The 22,508-nt window shown below is 34.0% G+C and overlaps 1 protein-coding gene and 2 long non-coding RNA genes across 4 annotated transcripts in view; 2 read left to right on the top strand and 1 right to left on the bottom strand.

Annotated features, from left to right (window-relative positions):
- Positions 1 to 20,781, bottom strand: part of LOC138125263 (regulator of G-protein signaling 7) — a 71,917-nt gene extending 51,136 nt beyond the window's left edge. The window contains exon 1 of one of the 2 annotated variants that reach the window (XM_069040501.1): positions 20,561 to 20,781. The gene's annotated coding sequence lies outside the window, so the exon portion shown is untranslated. The remainder of the gene's footprint in view (positions 1 to 20,560) is intronic. The other variant, XM_069040502.1, reaches the window with a different exon arrangement.
- LOC138125266 (uncharacterized) lies at positions 480 to 8,793 on the top strand. Its single transcript, XR_011157390.1, has 3 exons — positions 480 to 570; positions 4,749 to 4,823; positions 8,689 to 8,793. It is a non-coding gene; the product is annotated as an uncharacterized lncRNA (long non-coding RNA).
- LOC138125265 (uncharacterized) lies at positions 12,441 to 13,939 on the top strand. Its single transcript, XR_011157389.1, has 2 exons — positions 12,441 to 13,504; positions 13,700 to 13,939. It is a non-coding gene; the product is annotated as an uncharacterized lncRNA (long non-coding RNA).
- Positions 20,782 to 22,508: the final 1,727 nt, after the last annotated feature.

Genomic DNA, 22,508 nt, shown 5'->3' with positions numbered 1-22,508 from the left:
GTTGGAGAAGGGATGATAAAGTCTTTTATCCGCGTTATATCAAATATTTCGCTGAAAAAGCGTAAAGACCTGTCAGCAGCAAACAAAAGGATTCTTTTCACGTCCAAATGGAAAAAACCTAATTTAGAAGCAGTACGTAACGAGTTTCGGGAGTAAATTACAATTTGTTTGTAACTTTACTTTCCATCCAATTAGCTTATTGGACTAAATTTAATAACTCTCGCACAAACAAAGAGTCCAACTGAATTTGGATTTAATCCAGGAAATACTGATACACCGTTTTGTTGAGTTTTTGTCCAATCAGTGAAATAATGGCTGATGGGTCCGCTGTCGTCTGACTGATTGGTTTTGATTGCGAATAATTTCTTCTCGTGGTGGTGGAAGTTGAAGTACAACGAACGGAACGGTTAGTTCTAAAAATATCCAAGTTCTCACCGATGTTTGCGTTCCAGTTGTTTGCAGGATTACTTCAGTGAACAGGATGCATAATAAAGCACGCTATATTTACGATTTCGTCCTGATCAAAGCGTTCTAACACTTGATTAATTCTATACTAGAGGGGTTGTCAACGTAAGTCTTAATATTTCACAATTATTATTTTTTGAGGCATCTCTATATTCACTTGAGGTTGAAAGATATATAGTGCTATTTAAGTAGCACTATTTATTCGATGTGTTTTACGTCAACACTCAGTTTATCTTTCGGAAACACGCCTTGGAGGCTTTTTTATTTATTTTAACAGCCATCTGGAAAAAGAAAGTACGGCCACGTCATGTTTGTAATAATAAATTTAAATTATAGAGCGCGGACTTCACTCAAAACGTAAATTTACTACTCTATTTACAGGTTCACCAACGTAAAAGCAATTAACATGTACAACAATAGTGAATTACACACCTTTACAAAAGAGGGTGCTTTTGTATTTGGAATTTTTTTTCGGTGGTAACACACCGAGCTAGCACAATGGGATAAAAGGGGCTGGAATTTATAGCACCGTCTCGGTTACGTTATCCTGTTAAATTTATTGATTGGATCGGTTTAGCGAATTGGACTCATTATTGCGTAGAAATGTGCGAACGTTATATAACTGATAAGATTACAGGTCTTATCTGTTTATTACATCACATTAAAAACGAAATTTTTTCGGGGGAAGAAGTGCCCGCGGGAGCAATAATTATCGAACACAATGCATAATAAGGCGATAAAAATGTGCCGCTTTTGGGGAGGAAATTGAAATTGGGGTTGCCACTTATTATCATAGCGTTCGTTAAGGTTAAAGTAATATTTACAAAGGGATTCAATTTAGGCGTGTTTTGTCTGTCTGCCGTACAAGCCTTTAATTACATTTACATACTTCCCTCAAAGTCTTTTATTGTTTTCTGCACAACTTCCACGAAGGTTGTAAATCAAAACACTTGATTATACTTAGCTGGTGAAGAAAGCTATACAAATCATTTCAACTCGAACGAAAACTTATCTGTTTAATCCTCGCCGAACACAACGACTGCCTTTAATCCGGCACGATAAAAAATGTTATTCCTGGGTTAATCGAAATTTTGATCTTCACCGTGTGAAATGTTTTCATTAAAAACAAAGATCATTTTTTTCCATTACACAGAGCTATTTCAATCAAAATCAACAGTCAAAGCGATTTGTTAATAACTGCAGACTGTAAAAATAGCTCGGAAGAGAATCAATATCGGATACGAGTGGTGAAAAAGTAAACGCGCCAAGATGAAATAGTGGTAACTGATGACTGATGATGGCCGTTTTTTGGGATACTGAATACATCTCTATTATATATCCATAAAGCGAAAAAGAAAAGCACCGCACATGCCGCCGTCGAATCGATGAAACTTGGCTTGTTGATTCGAAGGCATGGGAATTGTTTTCCTGTATTCTGTATATTTGTAGGGCCGGACCCTGGGGGTTGTATACCGGCTTCGCACCAGAGTGGAAAGTAAATTTTCAAATCAAAAATTCAGTGGCAATAAATAAGAGATATTGCAAAAACACTTTCGATGTAGAGATTGGTATTTTATTGCAGTCTTTTAATTTTCAACTTCTATAGTTTTTAGATAATACTGACCATTCAACTCACATCAAATTCTTCAATAAAAATGCACGACTTGTCATTTCTGGACCAATCAGAACGAAACTTACTGATTATTCATCACATGTGAAAATGATCGGTTATTTTCACTAGTGATTATTATCACTAATAATACCACGAGTAGGCAAAGTCATGTCGATTATTTTTGTGGTGCTGTCACGAATGTCACCCACGCTTGAATTTGAACTTCACGAGTGCGTAGCACGAGTGGTATTCTCAAGCGTGGGGGACATGAGTGAGAACACCACAAAAATAGTCTACTTAACTTTGACTAAGAGTGGTATTCGAGGGACTATTCAACAAACAAAATTTATAATAAATTTTCCTAATAACCGATAATTCTCACGTGTGATGAATAATCAGGAAGTTTCGTTCTGATTGGTCCAGAAATGACAAACTGTGTACCTATTTTTATTGGATTGATGCGAGTTGAATAGTCAGGAAAATGTATTATAAATTTTGTTCGTTGAATAGTCCCTCGAATACCACTTTTAGCTAAAGTTAAGTAGACTACATATTTTTGTGGTGTTCTCACTCATGTCTCCCACGCTTGAGAATACCACTGCACTGGTGCTCCGCACTCGTGGTATTCAGATTCAAGCGTGGGTGACATTCGCGACAGCACCGCAAAAATAATCGCCATAACTTTGCCTACTCGTGATATTGATACACAGGCTATACAGATATTTTTCTATTCTCTTGATGTCATTAAATTTTAACAGAACCCTATAATTGGAATTCTTCTGTTGGGTTCTTTGAATAATAATAATAATTATAAGTGAATAATTAATCGATAATAATAATATTTATTAAAGGATACACAACCACATTACATTTATAAACCAGAAAGTTGTTTAGAAAATGACAATTACAAATTATATTTTAATCGCACAGTTTTAACTGACATTCACATTCAGCATAACAGACCAGACATTATTATTTTAAATAAACAACAAAAGCAAGCATATCTTTTAGATATAGCTGTTCCAAATTCACACAATATAACACAGACATATAATACAAAAATTAATAAATATTTAGAACTCTCCGTTGCTATGAGAAATGCTTAGAAAAAATTTCGATTTTACCATTTATAATTTCAGCAACAGGAATAGTACCGCAATCTCTTTTTAAAAATTTAAAAATTTTGGACTTAGAGAACACATTAGTGGTTGAAATTCAAAAAGGTATATTATTATACTCACGTCACATCGTGAGGAAATTCCTTAACATTGACACAGAACATAAAACACAAAAAAGTCAAAATGAAATTAATCTTGACTTTTGTTTTAACTGCACCCACATATTTTTGTAAGTTGCTTCTAGATAATTTATTGCTGGTTTTAGTGAATGGCAAATAACAATTTAGATATATTTTATTCTTAAAATCAAGATCATTCCTATGGGTCCACGAAATAAAAGCCAAAGGATAGCGCCGCATGTGACGGATAATACGTGAGCGATGTTCCTTTCGTCTGGTATCGCCCATCGGAGAGTATTTATGCAGCGTATTATACGTTATGTGTCAGATTACTTTCTGCTATTGTACACAGTAGACGTACACGCTGTCGCAGAAATAGCTATTTGGGAAACATTAGAACTAGACAAGAAAACAAGAAAATGTTGGGGCATCGTGAAATAAGGAAACAATACTAGTTAATCAACTTCATACGTTATATGAAAACCTCAAATCACATTTGGATAAATGTTTTATCTCTGCATGCTTAGAGTGAATCTCTAATATAAATTTTTGTCAAAAATATAGTTTTCATATCAAAAAGAAGACTCTACAAACTGATGTATGCAACTCGCTGTAGTCTGGCGCATTCAGTATAAAATGTAGGTTCCAGGGAAATTGGATTCTAAATTTTCAAAATGCCAAAAGTATTGCCTGCAACCGAAATCCGTCGTAAGTCGATCGTTACGCGATGTATCATTATTAGCATGGTGGGGCTGATTACAGAAAGACGTCAGTGCCGACACAATACAGATTATTATGCGTACGAGTATCATAAATAAATGCGGCTTCAGATGTGGCTCTAGCCTTATATAATTGGTAGCTTTGAGATTTGTCAGCAGGGACAGTCAGTTTATTTTTGTATGTTTGAGAAATACTGCAATTGTATTTACTTGCTTTGATAATTTTTGATATTTGATACACTTTGACAGATTTTCTCAAAAAACACAACTTACATCACACATTGCTTTTATATTTACTATTTACTCTATGGAGTGGACGGGCAGTAATGAACTCGGGTATAAAAAAATACGGTAAAAGTACGGAAATATCAAACATTAAAACGCCAAAAGCAGGAAGTGTTAATGCGTAACTTATTGTACAACCCCATTTACGCCGCATAATTTTGTAAGATTTATAGAAGTTACCCTCGTAGCACTAAACAGATAAGCAAAGGTATTTTAATTGAGAATTAAATGATCTAAAAAGAGAGAAAGTTTGTTTTTTTCATGTTAATGTAAAATAATGGTAATTGTGATACTCGTATAATACAGTTTTTATAACAATATTCCATTAGGATGAAATTTAAAGTAAGTAGTTGGTTGTAAAAGTACGAAGAGTATTAAAAGTATGTACTTAGTTAATGGTTTAGAAAAAATAATTGTTCGTTTTTTCCAGACTTTTAATAGATTTATCAATTAGATGAATCTGAACCACCCGTCATTAAGGATTAATGAATGCCGTCTTTTATAGGTATGTATTATACAGAAATCAAAATCAAAAATATGGGTAGTGATAAAGTAATGCACAAAATTCAAAATGGCAGATAAAATGAAGAAACGATGGGCCAGGTGACTGAGGAAATGAAGTAGTTATTTGTGTATCAAGTGCATCTTTTTCTGGGTTTTCTAGTCGAGGCGGAGCCGAGACTTGAAAACAGGCGAGGACAAAAGGCACTTTTTAGCCGAGGTGAACACAACATTTTTCGTGTTCGTTTAGGCAAAAATTTTGAAAAACATGAATTAATTGTAAATTTTGAGGTTATCTTTGACAGATGTCAAGTCAGGTATATAAACTGAAAAATGTATACAGGGTGGTCCCGATATAACCTGCCAGAAGAAATCCAGTAGTAGGTGACGATGAGTAGAACTCATACACAAAAAAAGTTTCTAATAAAAGTCTTTTCGTTTTCGAGATAAAAATAATTGAAAATTTGGTCGAAATTTGCTGTACGCTAATGAGTTAATCGGTTTTAAAAAGGTAATTCTGGTTACTTGGCTGCAATTTCTTTAGCAACGGTACCTGCAACACCTATGACATTTGTCAAGTTTAATTTTAAATTTGCGAATCCTTCAAAAAGTTATGAAATTCACAAAACAAGAATACGCCGATTTGCATTTACTCTATGGCGAAACACGTGGTAATTCAAGACCGGCAAGGCGACCATACGGCGAGCGTTTTCCTGAAGGAGTCCTTCCGTCTCGTTGTACTTTTGTGGAGCTACATCTGCATTTATGTGAGATTGGTTCTGACTGATTCCAATACGATGGCGTCCCCCATCCTCCATTTAACCCCTCTGGATTTTAATTTTTGGAACCACACGAAAGATTTGGTATACGAAGTTGAAATAAATACAAAAAGCCAACTCCAGAAACGCGTAACAGACGCCGCAAACCAGATTCGTAAAAACCCAGAAATGCCGAATTCTGTTTATAAAAATTGGTACCAGCGTACTCAAATGTGCCAACGGAAGGCACACAAAACATTTGTTATAAAATAATTTTTCTAGTCTAGTTTACCTTTCATTAGTTAGTAGATATTCTAGTTAGAGTTGAAAGTACGAATATGTAAAGTGTAAATAAATTTATTCAATACATTATTTTGGCTATTTAACCACAATTAAGACGATACTCTTATTACACAGTTCTTCCACAATTTTGCACACACTACCTCTACATTTATTTACACATTGAGGAACACCACTTTATTTATTACTCATTCATCTCAGTCTACAAAATCAGCTTTTGTACCTAAATAAGCTGGTGAATTAACGCACACAGTGTACAGCGTTTTCAATAAATGTCATTAATTTGATTTAGTTTGTCAGATTTGACATTTGTCATAAACGATTCAGGTACCTATGTTGCTTAGATACTGTCATCCTTACAAACACCAACAATTAATTCCTGAGTAGGTACGTATTTTTGTGGTCAGCAGCGTCGAATGGGTGTGGATAGGGGTTAATTTATCCCCATTATTTTGGACCTAACGAAGGGGGGTTTTTTAGACTTGTTTGATCCTTCTAATGACCCAGAATTTTTTTGGCAGGTTATATCGGGACCACCCTGTATACAAGGTGTAACAGAAAAAAGTGCATTTATTTTAACTGGTAATAGGACTCATCTATTAAAACAACTTTTCTAAATAATTTTTTTTCGAAAACAAATCTGAAGGGTTTTAAAAATTAATCTAAATTTACTAAAGATTTGCTTACCCGCCTGTGGAACGATTTTGATCTAACTACAGTTAATAAAGAAACAAAACAAGGAGGTAACAAAAAACAAACGAAAGTGAAACCTTTTTATTCATGAAGCGCAATTGTAATTTCTCATGACATTCAAGAAAAACAGCAGTAACAAAAAAACAAACGAAAGTGAAACCCATTTTATTCATCAAATGCAATACGAAGGGAATAAAAACATTCAGTTTTTACGATTTCTGTTTAAAAGAGTTTTCAGATGACAAATGGCAATTCAATTTTGCAAATTCCAAGAAACGTTATTTAGAAAAGTTGTTGCAATTGATGAGTACTATGTATTACCAGTTAAAATAAAAAATGCACTTTTTTCTGTTACACCCTGCATTTAGTTATATACTTTATTACAGAGTGGCTACGAAAATTGGAGTCACATTTCTTCATATTGCCAAGAGATGTCGCTGTTTTTACAAAAAATTTGAGGATCAAAAAATATATTTAATTAAATGGCAACATCGAATGCAATATTTCGTGCAATTGTCACTATTTTTAACAGTTGTCAATGTCACTGTCACTTTAAAATTATGAATTTCAATATGGAGCAGCGAATAAGTATCATAAAATGGTATTGGGTGATTCACAATGATTGTGGATAAGTATGGCAACTATGTACGAACATTTATGTGGCAACGGTGTGGGTGGGGTAGAGTTGACTGACATTTGTATGATATTTCATAAGCGTGCATTTGATTTTTTTTATACCATTGCACATTGATTTAACAATTTTCAAAATTGCTGTCAAAGAAATGTCAGCTCTATCGTACCCACACAGTTGCCACATAAATTTTCATACATAGTTGCCATACTTATCCACAATCATTTTGAATCAGCAACTGTAAGAGTGCAGGATCATTATCTTACAACATATCTTAATTGGCTACAATCAACATTTTTTGAAAGCACAGTTACGTAAAAAAAACAATGTTGCCAGCAATTCCATTTCATTTTTTATTGTAGTTTCATCTTTTGGGCAAATGTGGAGAAGTGAATCCAATTTTCGTAGCCAGTCTGTAGACGATGCTATAATTAGTGCGATTCTGTTTCAAAATTTAGCAATATTGGTATTCAAAAATATTTATTTTGTATAGATCCTACCAATCAACAGCTTCATATCATAGCAACTATAACATTGTTATATAGCAATATTGGTAAATTTTAAAACAGAATCGCACCAATTGTCATCAAACATTTTTTAAAAGTAATCATATTATGCATCCTCTTACTTCGTTAGAATCATAACTCATGAAAGATTACAACTTGTTGACTATGTTATGTACTTGTCACAAAAACTCAAAAATTAAAAGTACAGATTTAAAAGACTTTTGATTTTATTATTTTTAAAATATCACTACGAAGGCTTTTGGACAAAATGAAAAAAGTTTTAATATTGTTCGCCAAAATGTTGATAATGTTTTGTCAAACATTAAAAAATATCACCTGTTACACGTTCATTTTAATATTTTTTTTGTGCTGCCGTATTTGCAATTGGTATTTTAAGTGGACGATTAGCGTGCGGCAATGGAAATGAGAAAACTCTAGTGCTGCAATGGACAAACAAGAAATCTAAGGCAAGAAAAAATAAACTAATTGTGGCAAATCAAGTATTACTGAAAGATAATTATGTATGTCTTTAATGTTATAAAACAAAAAAATGCGTTAATTTTAGGTTTGGGGGGTTTATTTATAAAAATTTCGGTTGGTGGCCTTGCAAGCTATAAAGTTGCGTTTGCATTTGAAATTAGAGCACTGATAGATTGACATTTGACATATTTAGTGCTAAATTGAATACCAACATAATTTTCTTTAAGTAATATTTATTATGTTAATGATTCAAAAATATGTTTTATTACAAAAGACAGCACAAAAAATATTCTATGGTACTCTTGTGAAAACTCCATTGCCGTTGCTTTACTCACTCACATACAGCGCTCGACTGCGTCTCGCGCCATATTACCGTTCGTAAAGCAATGGATCGTTTTCAACAGTTGTAATATAAATAACTGTTAGTTCATTTACAATCTGGCAGCGTCCAAGATGCGTGTATAAATTTTTTGAATAGAACGCGATTTAATTTCATTTCAGCTCGAATCTGTGCTTTCAAATCATCTAGCGTATCTGATGTGTCCACATCCGCACTACTTTTAAAATGACCTTATTGGAAAAGGGTCAATGGTGTCAAATCCGATGATCGAGGATCCTATTCAATAGCTCCTCTGCGACCTATCCATCTATATATTTGCAAAAATGTCATGAAGCAAATGACGAACTTCTGCACCAAAATGTAGAGGTGATGAAATAGCAGCAGCTATATCATTTTGAAGATATTGGAAATAACGCGCAGCAATACTATTATGTAGGTATTATTATTTTTTTTTAGACGCTGAGTGTATGCTTCCTGAGTTTAGTTTGGATTTTCTGGTGATCAACAGCAATAATTGTAGCAGTTCACATTGTAGTTTAAATAAAAAATTGCTTAAATAAAAAATAGAATATTCAACAAACAATTTGGATCTTCATCACAGTACCGCATTAAAACCTTAAAACGTCGACCAGGATAGTCCTGTTCAGCTCACGAACTAACTCGCCCTTTCAAGGGTACATACTTTTTTTTTGGGACAATCTGACTACCGTTGAATAATTCTGATTGTTGTTTAATGCAATTTGAAATGGAGAGATGAGAATTATCTTCTGGTTTTAATAAAACGTTTATTAACTTTTTTCATCATTTATTTGGAAATCTTCACATTACGGCAAATCTTTTTCGTTTTCATAATAAATCTATAACTGTGAAATGGACATCGTGAGGTCTCTCCGGGTGCTCCAAGCACAGACTCGCGACTCCGTATCATCATATACAACTCTCATTAGTAGGTACTGTTACGTTAAAAGGGAGGAAAGTAAAAACAGTAACGTAACAGTACCTCTATTCTGTCTGTTTCTGTTAAAATTGTCATTTTTACTTTGATACTCAAACTAGTAGAACAATTAGACAAAACATCATTAACAGTAGTGTTCTCTAATGGCACAATACCAACATACTGCCATAAAAACAGATCTTCTTAAACAATACTAATATTTCTTCGGCCTGAAAATATTAAAACACAAAAATACATTTTTGTACGATGGTTTTTGAGTTTTTGTGAGTACCATACTGTCGTAATTCTTGAATAAAAGGGTAAATAACGTAAAAAATGCATATGGCTATTAAAAAAAAAAATATTTGATGATATCATAGCTTTGTCAGTAACGGATATACATGTCAAAATTATTTTCAAATAAAGCTTTTTAATTTTCTAAATTATCACATCATGTACACGTGTATAGCTGTATAAGTTCAAAAACATAAAAAAATACATAAAATGATTTAAACATAGACAGTAAAACAAAAGAATGTTTAAGTGTGCACATTAAATTGAGTGAAGAGTTACTATCTATTGTGAATGCATAAACCGGGCAACACTTTTTTAAATAAATCTTTTCACACAGAACTTTCTTTGTGTTAGTTTTGTAAGCAAAATTGTTTAAAATAGAATTGAAAAACATTTCAACTTAGAATTAATTTAATGTTTACCCCTTGGGGCTACTTGAAACCGGGGAAAAGAGGTTATGATACCTTTTCGATCTCTGTATATGTGGGTGGTATAGTTGTCTAATACCTGTTTACGTTGGATTGAACTTTAGTGGTGCAAATTGCACACATTTGGCATTATTTTTCATATGAGTTGTCATAGTAACAGGTCAGTCATTTGCACCACAGCTGTTCTTCCCAACGTGAACGGTAGTAATACCTGAGGATGACTTCTGGGATTGGTGAAATTGAAAACTTTGTGAGCTACAGGAAAATTTATTTTAGTCATCTTGGAATTTCTTTTGCTGTCGGCACGTGCCTGTTTTCTAAGGGGAGGCGGTTCTAGCACGGGCTGTATAGTACTTGTTCTTGACATAAACATAAAAAACAATTTTAGTTCTTAACATAACCACCCTAAAATGTTAATAATATTACTGAAGTGTATTAATAATCTAAAAGAAAATTATTTTATTTGTCCCTTGAACCATTCATTTCCCCACTACTTCACGGTTCTCTAAATTAGCATCGTCGATGTGCTTCCTTAATCTTGGGAATAGACTACTATCTCTGGGGGTTAAATCTGCGAATAGGGTGGTTTCTTCAAATGTTCTTCTTTAACGTAATCCTCCTTTGTCACAGGCTATCCACGCGGATAATAGTCAATGAAAACTCTCTGTCAAAATCCTTAAAATTAATTTCATAATTTTTACTGCTCAGGTGCTTCTGACCTGGTGCAACAGTTTGGATGGTCATCGAGTAAAATTATCTTTTAAGTGTAATTCAATTCACAATTTTTTCCCTAGATAGGATGGCAAGTCTAGGTGCACGAAATGAATGTTTTCATGTCACAAGTTCCGGGGTGTTCGGATCTTAATGCACGTTGTCAAGGCTCTCTGGTCTTTGGGAAGATTAAAATCTCTGGACCAATTCTTGATCACTTGATACAAAGGCGCAGGTTAGCCAAACATATACAGGCTGATTCATGTAGCCCGTTCATTAGAAACTTTTTGATTTCCCAAAATCATATTAATATGAAAATTGGTAGTTGACTATAATAGACTACTCCAAGTTCAAATGAAATATTTTCAAAATGGCGGCATTTCCAGAAATACCGGAAATCGATGCCATCTTTGTTTTTTTTAATAGAAAGGCCTCATTTTGACTTCACATTTCGATTCTACGTTAACTTTTGAGTTTAGTACATTTTTTTTGCAAAAAAGTGAGGTTGCAGGGCTTCATTAAAAAATTTATAATTCCTGAACCATCAGAAATAAATAATTTATTTTTATTTTACTGACTTGCCAAATATTTGGCTGCTTTTTTGCGCTATCAACGACATTTTTTTAATATTTCATACGCCCACTGCAATTTTTTAAAATTGATAATCAAAAAATGTCGAAAACTTCATTTTTTTAAATAGCAACTACCATTTCTGATACTAGATATAAATGTAAAATTAAATTTTAAGGCCACTTTTATTAACATTATGTATGCCTATTTGCAGCCGTTTAGGCGTAATTTCAATTTTTTGAATAAAATATTATTTTTTATAATCAATTGTTTTATTTGAATTTTTATTCAAAAATAGCATTGCAATAAATATTAGATAACAACAAAACAATAAAAAATAAGCAAATTAAAAAAAAAAAATTTAATGTAAATGAATTCATTGGAAATATTTTTTTTTTGTTAATTTGCTTATTTTTTTATTATTTCGTTGTTATTTACTGTTTATTGCATGTGATTTTTAAATAAAAATTCAAATAAAACAATTGTTTGATAAAAAAAAACAATATTTTACTCAAAAAATCGAAATTACGCCAAAACGGCTGGGAATAGGCATACATAATGTTGACAAAAAGACGCCCTAAACTCAAAATTTAACGTAGAATCGAAATGTGAAGTCAAAATGAGGCCTTTCCATTTAAAAAAATAAGGATGGCGTCGATTTTCGGTATTTCCGGAAGTGCCACCATTTTGAAAATATTTCATTTGAACTTGGAGTATTCGATTATAGTCAACTACCAATTTTCATATTCATATGATTTGGGGAAATCAGAAAGTTTCTAATGAACGGGCTACGTGAATCAGCCTGTATGTACTTCACTCCTGATACTTTTATAGATTTTCTTCTTCTAGAGGTATTTTATATTATTGATGGTTTAAAACAATACAAACTCTACTGAACAAATGAGCCGTAAAATATTATACACAAAAAGACCAAATTTCCCATATGTTATTTTTAACAAATAACTATTTGTTGATAATAGTTATTTGTATAGCAAGGCTGCGAAATCCTACTTTGACGAACCGAGAGAAAAATTGTCGTCAAGGCCGCTTTGCGGCCGAGACAAGACAATCTCGAGGTCGTCAAAGGATTTCGTAGCCGAGGTGTACACAACATTTTGTGTGCAACCCGAAAATTTGTAATTATAAAATGAACAAGTAAAATTTCCTTCACTGTCAATAAAAATAAAGTCGGCCTACATGTCGCCATGTCGCTATGGAAACGACATAAATAAAACAATTCATTTTGAGAAGAATTGGAAAAATGTCGCAAAAAAATTACAACGTTTTTGTTCCGTCTACTTCCCCAGATTGTGCAGTGTCCAATTTAATACCAGAAAAGTCCAAACGGCAGTACGATAAGTGTTACAATGACTTTAAAGAGCGGTGTAATAAAAATAATGTGAAAACGGTGTCGGAGAATGTTGTTTTGGCTTATTTAATGGAAAAATCAAAAACTGTGAAAAGTTCAACTTTATGGAGTACATATTCAATGTTGAAGCTCACGCTGAACATACGGGATGGCATTGGTGTTACGAAGTTTCTGAAATTGGTACCTTTTTTGAAAAAAAGTCAATTGGTTATCAGGTGAAAAAGTGTAAGGTATTGACACGAGACCAGATCAATTTGCTGTATAATCTGCCCTTTTTTTAGGTCATTTTAATCATGGGAATATTAGGAGCCATGCGAAGAGACGATGACGAACTAACCAAAATGTCTATCGATGACATCAAGGATGAACATTCTGTATTAATAGTGGCCGTTCCTGACACAAAAACTGACATAAAACGAACTTTTACTGTCACCAATCCAGAATTTGTAAGATTATACCGCAAATATGCAGCTCTTGTTCCGTGTACTCATCCAGAGTTAAAAAAAGATTATAAATTGTGCAGTGTCGCATTTGAAACCTGAAAAATCGAAACAGCAATATAAAAAATGTTACAGTAACTTTGAGACTGATGTAACAAGAAGAATGTGAAAACCCTGTCGGATAATGTTGCATTGGCTTACCTATTTACTGGAATTTATTTATTGTGACAGGTAAACGTTAAATTCTGTTATAAGTTTTACGTTATTTTAATCGTGGAAATATCAGATGCCGTGCGAAGAGACAAATAAACCAAAATGTCTGTTGATGCCATTCATGATTCAGGATATGTTACTACTTACTAGTTACTAGATATTTCCCTTTTTGACCGGTGGAAAATTAACCTAATTCATACGTGTCTGTTCTAGATCGATCTTTTTTACCGACTCGTCAATACGTCAATCATCGAATCATCAGGCGACCACTCCATTTGAAATTGGCGGGAACTTCAAACCGGATGAAAATTCTGTACTAATAGCGGCCGTTCCTGACAAAAAAACTGGCATAAATCAAACTTTAACTGTACCCAATCCAGATTTTGTAAGATCACACCGCAAATATAGAGATAGATATGTTGTAATTGTGATAATAAATAAATATTGAAATGACTTTTACTTTTACGGCCGTCGTCAAGGCAACGGCTGCGAAATTCAATTTCGCGGCCTGCTCTAGGCACGCGAATTGCTCATTTCGCGTACGGTTGCACACAAACAGTTTTTTAATTGTTATTTTGCACTTTCTATGTGAAGGATCATAATAACATACGTGATGATTTGATGAACCATTCTCGTATATTTTAGTACTAGATTTGAGCTTGACTATTTTTAATAGGTTTTGTCATTTTACTAGGCTGCAATCGACCATGATTACTTCTACAAATTTTGAATTTAAGATTCTAGTAAAACCTTAATGTATCAAATACAGGATTTTTACATTTGGGTGAAATTTGTTTTAGCCGTTCTGCAACGCAGATTAATTTAATTTGATTCCAAAAAGAGGTTAATTGGAAATAATATAAATCCAATAAACAGATTGAGTCATACAATTAGCATCACAAAGTGAGTAGAATGGATACCGATTAGATAATATTTGAACTACTTGTTTTGTTGATTAACATTTTTCGCTAAAGCGAAAATATAAAGTAAATTTTTGCGACGGAATTGGAGAGTTACAGCCACTCGAAACGCCAAAAGAAAAGAAAAATGTTAATACAAACTGTTGAGAGAAGACGAGGAGATTGCTTTCTTAAAATGCCGTGGTTTGCGGAGGTCACGGCATCCCTCTGGGAAATGTTTCCCAATTATTTCATCTAATCTCACCTTTTTTTCAAGAGACGTACCCAGATTGCCTCGTTCTCCGTATTTATCAGCACTAAATTACATTTTGTGGCGGATCCAGTTTCTGAAGAAGGAAGTATGCTCCACCTGACCTAATTATTTCCATTGAATCGAAAAAAAAGTGCTGAAAAGTGCAGCGATTGCACAAATTTGCGTACTCGCTTCCCAGTTTTGGAGGAAGGAGACCACTTTTCTGGAAAATTACGCCAATCGTGTCAGCGAGATTGTGCTAATCACTTCAGCAATGAAACGTTTTAACCTCAATACCGAAATAGAAGACACAAACATTTTTTTAACGTCAAACATCTATTTGGACATGTGTCTGAAAGCGCACATCGTGTATTTACTTTGTCTTGGTCGTTGATTTTTATTCTTTTGGATCGTAAACCTGTTCTATTAGTATTATCGTTTATTTTTTGAACATTTCGTGGGTCTTAAATTTTTAGAATAATTTATTCGTACCTACAGCATCAACATTATTTTCGTTGATTAAAACGCTTTGTAAATACAGTATTCAAACCTTTTACCAACTTTAATAGTACTCGTAATTTATAATATTATCAATGAAAATAATCTAATGTTGCTAAGTATACCTACATTGTACGAGTATATGATAGTTTCAAAAAAACCTAATGTTTTGCTGTCATGTCATTAGATTCTTTCTTTCTGAAACTGGGTAGATGTATACTGTATTTTTTCTTTTAGAATCTTTTTAAATTCATCAGCAAACGTAGAATTGTAAATTTGTAGACTCATAGTGTTGTTGTACGTTGAAAACGCGTATTTTTTATAAACTGCATGAAAATATCAAAATATTGCCAAGGAAGATTTCCATGAACAGTTACTAAACATTTCTTAATAAAACTTAATTAATTTGTGCTTTGAATAGAAAACTGAAAATGGTAAAAACAGCTCAATACAGGATATTTCACGAGTGATAAAGGACTCAGCCGAATTGAAAATGCAACCCACAATACATTTAACGTTAACGTGGCTATTTTCAGTATCGTATTGTTTTAAAATGAATACACGATGGCTTTGCTTCCAATAATTTTATTTGTCACAACTGACATTTACGAAAAAGTTAAAGTACGACGATTAAAATGTATATTCGAACGATGAGAAAACAGACATGATCCTGATTGGCGAATGTAATAAAAATGCTTCTGCCGTTGGAAGTGTATGCAGACAATACACATTTCCCCCAAATTTTGACATAAATGACGTTTATTTCAAAATTTACGAAACTGCACAGTTAACTATGTTTTATGTTTTTTAAATAAAAAATAAACATCCACGTTAACTTTGTAAATGTATTGTGGGTTGCATTTTCAATTCCGTCGGGCTCATTATCACTCGCGAAATACCCTGTACACTGCTGTGCAGAAAAATCGCGTACATTTCAAAAATCAAGCAATCAAGTTTTCGAGTACTTTTTGCTTTGTAAATGTGCATTTTGACATTATATTTGTAAATAGGTTATAAACTGTCACTGAGATTGTCACTATTTTATTTGTTATTAGGAAAATGAAACATTTTTTTGACACTGACAAATAAAACGTCAAAACCAATCCAGACCGACTTAATATAGCGAAAAATAGGTGTACGCGATTTTTCTGCACAGCAGTGTACATACATTGACAATTTGGTAGGTATTTGGTAAGTTTTCTACCAATCACTAATCTAAGAAGTAACGGTCAAAAAACTTTATTCTCAACGTAAATATCGGGTATTTTTTTAAATCTCACTTCGTAGTAGGCTGATCCGTAATCCGCAACCCGTATAGTGCGTTCACAATCGACACTTCAACGCCTAGTATGAGCTGAAATTTAAAAAAATACCTGATACGATTGATAGAATTGATTATGTTATGGGCCTTCTGCAGTTTGAAATTTATTTGATCATGCGGTAAATGTTTGATATAGATTAAATATTTGTATAGTTCAACAAGAGCACCTATCTAATACTGTATGCACATTGTATTCACATTCATTCTTTTTTTCGTGTACTTAATTATTATTAGAACGTATGGTTTTGGAGAAAGTGATAATTATTGAAAAGATTTGACCAATCATTTTTGGATTATTATATTTCGAAAATGGTCATAACTGCAGAAAATCTGGAGATGTCATTGACTGGAGTCATAAGAACGGCAGACTTGAGTTAAGTGTCATTTTAAAGCTAATAAACACGGCTTTGATATAACATACGGTATTTTAAAATTTTAGAAATATTTATTAAAATCAAAATTTTTGCTGTGAGTAGGGTCAAGATGCGGAATGTTTTATAGCAACGTGATCAAAAATGACTGAATCTGTTGGTAACAATGAAAATTTGCATGATTTTGGTACCACTGTAATCTAAACGCATTTCCGGTTGTCAGCTTTGACAGAGTTGACAGGCGAATTTGACGTTTACCATCAAAGGGTCATTTTTGTAATATAGTCGTTTTCAGTGACATCCGTGCTGTCACTATGACAATATGTTGGCATTACTTGCTGTTTCACTTTAGTAATTTTGAATTTCCTAATTTGGCAATTTAGCTTGACGCGGCAAATTGACAAATTCAAATTATTTTCTATAATTTCAAACAAATTAAAGAAAACATGTAGTCTGATTTGGATTCCGAGGATGACCTAGTTTAACCATGTTTTACACCATGTTGAAGACTGAATTTTATTATTTGTTGTTGATGTTTGACGAAATAGCAATTTTCTTTTACCATAACCTCAGTTTCTTGTTTGATATTTTTTTAACTAGGATTTGCTTATACTTTGAATCCTGGTTATGAATTTGTATGTACAATCTGCACCAACATATTAAAAATGACACTGACAGCACGGATGTCGTTGAAAACGACTATAGCATAAACATACCCGACATAACCTAATTTTTTTTTAATGTCGTGTCAAGTTAAAACATCCGGTCAGTGCTAATTACGAAGCAGAAAAACACCAATATTTTTCAATTGTTTCATTGCCAATAGACTCAGTCACTGTTGATCACGCTGTGGTTGTCAAAAAATTAACACTTGTAATGTTTTATGAACGTTTTGTTTTATTTGACATTAACATACCATTTGAAATTTTAAGAAAATGTACCATCTGTGGACAAATAAAACTGGGACACTGAAAATTGAATCTATGTAAATCAGACCATTGAATTGTCAATATATTTGTCAGTGTCTATATAATATCTCATACCAAAGTTAACCCATTTGTGATAAAGCCGTAATTAAACGATGCAAATTTATAAATTTTGACGTATGTGATTGTCATTTTTGTCCCAGTGTTTTGTCCATTGACTGTACCAAAATTAGAATTTTCTCCTACGTGAACGGATTTTGATAAATGTCACAACTTGTCAAAACGAAACGTCAAGCTAATTTTGAAGATTTTAAGCCTTTAAGGGGCTCGTCGAACAAAAAAACGTTGTATTCAACTCGTTCGTGTGTAAATTGGGTTCTTTTTGGCATGAGTGGGCCAAGACCACACATGAACTTGTTAAATAAACTACTATATTGTGGCATTACAAAAATTGCAAAATTTTACAGTTCTCAAAAAATTAACATTCATAATTATGGATGCAGGCTTCATACTTCTTGATAAAGAACATAATTTTTCTTGCTTAGTATGTTTGATGTTAATATTCTGCTGGATGTAGCAACGAGATCCTCACCTCATCTTCTACATCATTCGTTGGGAGCACACATTTTCTATCCACTAAGATTTATTATACGTATATTACCATGTTATCATGTATATACCATTTGATATAGAACGACCCCACAGTTCTCTTTAATCAAGATTTTTGTGAGGATAATTTATACTGATCCTAACAGCACGAGCACACAAGGAAACACCATAAGAAAATACTTTCCTGTTTTTCACATTGTATGCTTAATAAAAATTTTCATGGCGAGTCATTCGATGTATTTACTTAGTATCGTAAATATTGATTGGAAAGAGTTTTTTAATTTTCTTTGACTTGCTCCTAAAAACATAAAATTTCTGGTTTTTCTATACATTTTTTGAGATTAAAGAAGTATGTATTTTGATTGTTCCGGTTTATAGTTTTCACCTAATGGTTAAACAGCAAAATTTAAACCATTACATTAATTTTTTTAAATGGTCCACAATAACCGACACGAACCTGCACTAGATGGTATCAATTCGTAAAGACTTAAATTTGATTTAATTAACAAATTTGATAGTTGTGCTATTTAAAATGAAGAGAACTTGAAAAAAATGCCATTCTGTTCTTTCTCTAATACGTATAACACTATAGCATGACTACTAAAAAAAACGTACTATATTTCATTATTTCTTCTCTGTTTATGGTAACAATGAAAGAAGTAAAAAGCGTTTAAAAAAAGTGCCACAACGTGTCACTATTTCAATCTGGCGTTATGCAAATACATGCTCCAAAACATCCGAATCATAAGGTGCATTGCTTTTTTTGATATTGATTGTTTCTCTAACTGCAGAAAATAGTAGAAAAAATATTGTATGGAACTTATGCATAAAGTTATAAGTTATAACTTACTCATGGAATAGCCGCACTCGCCTACGGCTCGTTAAACTTCCCATCGCGAAAAAAGTACTACTTTATGCACACGTTGCATAAATTACAATTATATCTTATTGTTAAAAATTGCTTCAGTTTATCCTCCACAACATATTTTCTTTATTGTTAATAAAATATTACGAGTAAATGTAAGAAGTTCCAACTAGAAATAAAATAAACACAAATCAATACATTATTATTTACATATTACAACATTAGATTCATTTAAGCAATTGTCGATACAATACGCGATTCTACAGGTGGTCCATACAGTTTTTGTTTCATATTTTATGGAGAATGAAATATAGATTAATTTGAAAAATTGGTAAATGAACTATACAGCTTCATTACCGCGTTCGGAAATTAGAGATAAACGGTTTTGATTTTGTATAAATGCAGTAATAATAATTTCATAAATTCGCTGGAATATAAATGAGATTATGTTTTTGACTCGAATGAGTTACCAAAAATCTCAACTGCTAAAGCGTCCAACAATTCAAATACAATACGTGACCGGCCTAAACAATAACCAAAGTTAAGTCTAATGGACATGGAAGATTTTAACATTCTTCCAGCTTGTGGGTGACTAAAGACGAAGGTAATTTTTACAAACATAAGGAGCGAGTATTGATTAAATTTAAATATGTAAAATACAAGTCACCGAAAAAAACGGATTTGCAAATGAAGTTTTAATTCAACGGCAAGTTAATGCGTTTGTACTAACTCGAACAGACAGTGCGCTAATTAGATTATTTAAACGAACGCGTGGTTTTATAAAGGGTACAACTGTTGCACCTCGTCCGGGCAAGCAATTAATAACCAGTTAACGTCAATTTATGATTGAAAACACACCTGACCGGACTGTGATAAAGCAAATATTGCCCTAAGAGCGTAGGGCGCGATTTTTCGGTCGTCGCAGCAATCATCCAATCAAATATCGGTGCCGAAATGAACAGTTCTCGTCTAATCGGACGTACGGAAATTAATTATTTACGATGGGTCGTTCGGTAGGCGCGCCACGTTCCTGCAGATAAAGATAAATTCGCGTTCGACACATATTTTCGGAGTCCCAAATCTGTTCCCGAACTCACCACCTGGGACTCCTCGGCAGCCAGAGCTGCCATTCATTCGCACAGTTCGGGACCCTTCCTCCCGACCCATTCGGTCTTGGCCGCCGTGATTTGTTACGTGCTAAAAGAGTCGGCCTTCTGGCCGTGATAAACAAATATCGAGTGAATCGATCGGGGGTCAATAATTTTAGGTGCGGGTCGGGAGCTCCGGAGCGGGTCTAGGTCCTCCGGATTCCTCCGGTGACGGGATACTCACCAGCGGAACGCGCGTAGGACTTCATCCGAGGCCACTGTGTCTTACACCATACACCGAGAGAGTCGGTTAGCACCGCCTCTTGTCCCAACGGCTGTGACCGGGTGCGTTAACGGGAGCGGAAGTTGTTATCCCGCATGCAGGCTGGTACGTACGCGTTTCCGGCGCGTCGAGACGACTTCGCTCGGCGAAACCTGGGACTGTAATGGCGATCCGGCGAAGGAAGGAGTTGCGCGCGCCCGACTTTCCCAGGACTCTACACGAAATTATTGATCGTGAAATGGCACACGAAAATACACACGTATTGTAATGAAAATTGCATTCGGAATTCGTCTTGCGGAGGGAGGAGCGATAAAAGCCCGCAGACGGGCAAATTTTCCGACACTTTCCTTCATAAAAGCCCCATTATCGGCTTTCCAAGGGATGAAAACAATGTTAATGTGGACGGCGATCGATCAGTTCGATTGATTGCAGCGGGGATTTTGCGTCGCGCGGCCCCAACAAACAAACACTTTTTAATTCACCCCGACAAGATGAGGGCGAACCGAATTTCGCACGTGAATTCGAGACCGATAGCTGGAGGATTCTGAGGGGCTGTCTGCAAGGGTTGTCGACTGAGAATTCAATCCGAGTGATTTTGTCGAATCAGATTATAACTTGTTTCGTTCCGAAGGGTAATTAACAGAGTTGTGAAGGTTTCACCAAAAAGTTTTAATACGACTTTATTACTTGCCACCATATTGCCAACATACAAATTAATAATTAATACAAACAAATGGTAACTTAAACAAAACCACCTGAAGTTCAATGTCAGCATAAATAAATAGAATGTTTAATGTTATATTTAGGTGTTGAAAAGTCAAAGGTTATTGTTGAAGATTTTTTGAATAAAAAGGTCGAGTGAGTATTTTTTATCAGCGTCGGTATTTACGCGTCCTGTGGGTCGTTTCCAGTGATAAGAAAAAATTCGACAAAGGAGTCGCCACAATAAATATCAATTGTTAACTTACCTACAATAAAATACGAAGTAGGTACTTGACATACCTTATCAGTAAGATTGCGTCGAATTGTAAATATTAAAAGATAAAATAGCTGAGCTTTGGAAGTACGCACGTCCGTCGCAGAGAAGATCCTTGGATACATTTTTCATCAATATACCGACACTGTTTTGAATTATTGGATCAAGATGATATTATGCATCTCTAATTGAATTTATGTTGGGTCCAGGACACGGTCAACAAATTATCAACACAGCTTAAGTCATGCGTGTGCGTGAATTAACTTACACTACGACAAAATTATTATTTTTTTATTCGACACTGTCAGAATTTGAGAATTTTCTCCTGTGTGAACGGATTTTGATGAATTTGACAACTTGTCGAAACGAAACGTCAAACTAACTTTAAAGATTTTCAGCCATTTGGAGCCTTGGGGGGGGGGGGGGTTCGTCGAACAAAAAAACGTTGTATTCAACTCGTTCTTGTGTAATTTGCGCTTTTTTGGCACTCGTGGACCTTTAAAACTCTCGTTTCACTCGATTTTTAAACTAGCCCACTCATGCCAAAAAAAGCCCAAATTACACACAAACTCGTTAAATAAATAACTATCAGGGTCTCCAAAAATGTACACTTGCTATTAAACCAAAATTTGAAAATGTTTGTTATGTAGGGAATATCATGCGCATTCGGCGCATGTAATGTGATAATGACTGTGCCAAGAATTTGTGAAATTCCTGCTGTCGTCATAACAGACCTTTTTTCAAAACATTCAGTCTCCTTTACTACTATTGTGAGCACGGAATTTCGGGCAGACTTGAAATTTGACTGATATAAAATGTGAAATAGGCTTTAGGTGCTAGACGTATTAATAACCTCATTTTAATATCCACTATTGTCACATATCATTTTCACAAATTGCATTCATCAATCCTGAAAAGTTGCAGGTGCTTAGA

Source organism: Tenebrio molitor, chromosome 3 (genome assembly GCF_963966145.1).
Source record: "Tenebrio molitor chromosome 3, icTenMoli1.1, whole genome shotgun sequence".
NCBI classification, from domain to species: Eukaryota; Metazoa; Arthropoda; class Insecta; order Coleoptera; family Tenebrionidae; genus Tenebrio; species Tenebrio molitor.
This window is presented reverse-complemented; position numbering and strand designations above follow the sequence as displayed.